This window comes from Ipomoea triloba, chromosome 1 (genome assembly GCF_003576645.1).
Source record: "Ipomoea triloba cultivar NCNSP0323 chromosome 1, ASM357664v1".
In the NCBI taxonomy this organism is placed as follows: Eukaryota; Viridiplantae; Streptophyta; class Magnoliopsida; order Solanales; family Convolvulaceae; genus Ipomoea; species Ipomoea triloba.
The window spans coordinates 7,426,831-7,430,862 of NC_044916.1; positions in this window are offsets into that span (position 1 = coordinate 7,426,831).

Below are 4,032 nucleotides of genomic sequence, written 5' to 3' on the forward strand. Positions count from 1 at the left end.
AGACTCGTCTCCACAGTATTGCCTTCATTGCCCTAGAGTATGTTTCGAGACCCGAGCCCCTTGGGGGGTTTAAGCCCACTTCTTGGGTCTTCGGGGTATTACCTTTGTTGCCTCGAAGTATGGTTTGTGACCTGGGCCCCTCGCGGGTTCTAAGTCTCCTTCTTGGGACTCCTCGCTAGGGTCACACAATTGGACTTGAGTAGGCCGCCTAGGCCTTCCCTAGGGGCATACGTCGCTTGGTTGGGCATCATTAGTTTGACCATGAGGTGCCATCCATGTCCCTTTACACCACCTCTTCCACCATTTGTCCACTGTGGTCGAGGCTAAGGTTCCGGGCATAAGGGATGTCTTTTGGGCGATGACTGATCGCTCAGGCCTTCTTTAGCATATGGTTTCCTCGTCCTTGGATGATATTAAGCCTCAGAGGTACGCCACTTGCTCACATATTTTTTTATTTTATTTTATTTTTGTGTTAGCCTCCTTAGCCGAGCCTTAGGCTTAGCCAAGGATAAACTATTCCATTGTCAGGTGGTGAGTTGGGTCGTGCCCCGTACCAACCCTTGGGAAAATGTTAGCTTCTTCTTGGCAAGCCTCGAGTTCGACCAAGAATAAACTCTTTTGTCAGGCGGTAAAGTCAAATAATTTTAACAGTATTTCTTTGATTGATGTAGAAATATTACAAAGAATGTTGTGTATGAAATTGGAGATAGATTGTCTAAGCCAAACACGAGCTATTTATATAAGAAAAAACCCAACAAACTTCCTAAAATGGTGGCGCGTCGTGAGACTAAGTCAAGGCCCATGAGGTGGGTTGCGTGACTAAGTTAAGGCCCACCAATTCGGGCTCGAGGACAGGCTCCAAGGTTGGAATGGTTAGCAACCTAGGCCATTGCTCTTTACCCAGGTCACGAGTTCTCAAGCCCCGGGTTACGGGCTCTTGAGTCCCAAGTCCTGGACTCTCGAGCCCAATTCGTGGGCTCTTGAGTCTTTAGTCGTCCTCTTGGGCCCTAGGTTATGGGCTCCTGGACCCCGAGTTTCCATCATTGAGCTATTTTCAATAGCTATATCAAGTTTCTATGTGCGTTCGTTTTGTTTACTCCCCAGTAAATACTAAAATGAATGAGTCCTATATTGTAGTAAATCTACATTTTGATTGAAAGAGAGTCCAATAGATTGACATCAGTGTATATATGTATTTTGCAGTTTATTATCACTTTATCAGTTTATATACATATATCTATACATATATATGTGTATATATATATATATGTATATATATATACATATATATGTATAGATATACATACATATATGTGTATATATACGTATATGTATATATGTATATACATATATACGTATATGTATATATGTATATATACACATATATGTATGTATATCTATACATATATGGCATATATGTATATATATACGTATATACATATATACATATATGTATACATATATGTATATATACACATATACACACATATACATATACATATATATGTATACATATACATATATATGTATACATATACATATATACATATATATATATATATATATATATATATATATAAGCCGGATTAGGTGAGAACCAACTGCCCAAAAGAGAATTGAGAATCAATCGCAGACTTCGCAGTCGTCCACGTGTCCAGATCTAACGGATCGAATCAGAAACACGATTTTTTTTTTTAAAACGCGGTGGTATTTTCATAAATAATTGAACTTTGAAGTGTAAGTAAATTGTGTTAAAAGTGTAAGTAACAATTTCATATAGTGTACCTAAGTGCAAGTAAAATGTATTAAAAGTGCAACAAATAATGTACATTGAGCATCAATATTAAGTGCACCAAACATTATCATTAAGTGTATCAATGTGAAAGACGTTATCATTAGGTGCACCAATGTTAAAAATGTAAATTACTTGCACTATTAAGTGAAAATGGTTGCACTTTTAAGTGATTTTACTTACACTTTTAGGATCAGTTATTTACAAAAATACCATTACATTTTTAAAAAAAATTACATATGATCCATTAAATCTGGACACATGGACATATGCGATTGGTTCTCAGTTCTTTCATGAGCATTCGTTCTCACCTGAGTGTGCCCCTATGTGTGTGTGTGTGTGTGTGTTGCATCAATTGTTTCTCACACAGGGGAATCAAAGCACTAATTTCATTATTCTAGAAGTCTTAATTTCACCATTAATGTTAACCGTTCACACAAGAAAAAGTTTATAAGATTAAGATTAGAAAGAATTTAATGACTAAGCTTGAAAATGAGTGATAGTTAGGGTATTCTTATAATTTTTTTTTTTAAATACTAAAACTTTTAACCATTGATGAACCCTTTTAGACGACTATGATCAGTAGTGCTCACTTTTTACAGCAGAACCATGTTCTTATATTGAATAAATTTTTTGAAGTCCTGTTGAATATATTATATATACCACATATGTTTTTCAAATGACTAGTTGGAAGTTGCATGCTGCATATATCATCCAACTAGTTGGAAGTTTCCTGCTGCATACATCATCCGACTAGTTGGAAGTTGCCTGCTACATACCATTCTACCTCTTGTGTGATTAGATTAATAAATTATACAAGTACAAATTAATTATATATTTAATAAATTCTTTAAATTTAATAATCATACTATAGGAGTCTACTTCATCTAAAGAATGCAAAATTCAGCCCTTCAAAAAAAGTGATTGAGTGAGCGAAACATAATTATGAAATGCCTCTATTGATTGAATAAAAGGAAAATATGAAATGCCTTTCTAAATTAATAATTAAACAACATATATAACACTTCAAAAAGTAAAGAAATAAGAAAACATAGAAATTTTCAAAAAAGAAAAAAAAAGAAAAAGAAAACATATAATACATATACTAGAAACTTTCATTGATTAATCTAATTAATTACGAAAGTTTCTTTTTTTTTCCCCAAAAAAAAAAGAAGAAACTTTCGTAATTAATTAGATTAATCCCAAAAAAAAAAAAGAAACTTTCGTAATTAATTAGATTAATCAATGATACTACAAATAGATGATTTTTAAGTATAGGAAAGAAAGAGTGGGTAGTCTAATGCTATAACTCATCATATTTTAGGTTAGAGGCGAGTGCATGAAATTAACATCCATGCATGCCCTAGTTGTAAATCAAATTTAAAAAATCATCAACTTGATAGACAGAAACTCTTATTATTATAATTATTATTTTTATTACTAAAGAAAACCATTCAATATAATTCTTTCTCGGTCAAAAGACCAAGCTAGTTGTGCTAGCTAGCTAAGGTATTCAAGAGTCAATTCAAAGGTATATACATTAATTTTTTCAAAACAATAATACTATAATAATAATACTACTATAAATAGCAAATGGTGATTCTATTATTTATTTATTTATTCGGTGTGTGAAGAAAGTGGGATGTACAACCTACCAACACTCCATATATTGAGGTTGAGAATTTTTGGGTCAGCAAATTAAAATAAAGTCCTACAATCAAAATTGCACATTGATGAATTAATTATATGATTTGTGTATGTTCATCCACTTATCCACATGCATTTTTTAATATACACAAAAATTAAATGATTATACAATGTAACATTGTATATATTATTATATTATATATATACATGCATATATAAATCAAAATTGCATTATTTTATTTTGTCTAAAGCATCTACAAATATTGATGTGTTCATATATATATATATATATATATATATATATATATACTAAAACTAATCATGAACGTGGTATTTTTATAATTTGACAGCTAACAAACTCAAGTAGTATATATGTTTATTTTAATCATGGTTGTAATAGGCGCTAGGCACTAGTCGGGCGGTAGATTAGCGCTTGGGTGGTTTACTATGAATCTAGACTATTAAATTATTACATGGATGCACTAGATCTTATTTCACGATCTTACCTAAACAAGTAATCTCATATAAATATATATATATATATATATATATATATATATATATATATATATATATATATATATATATATATA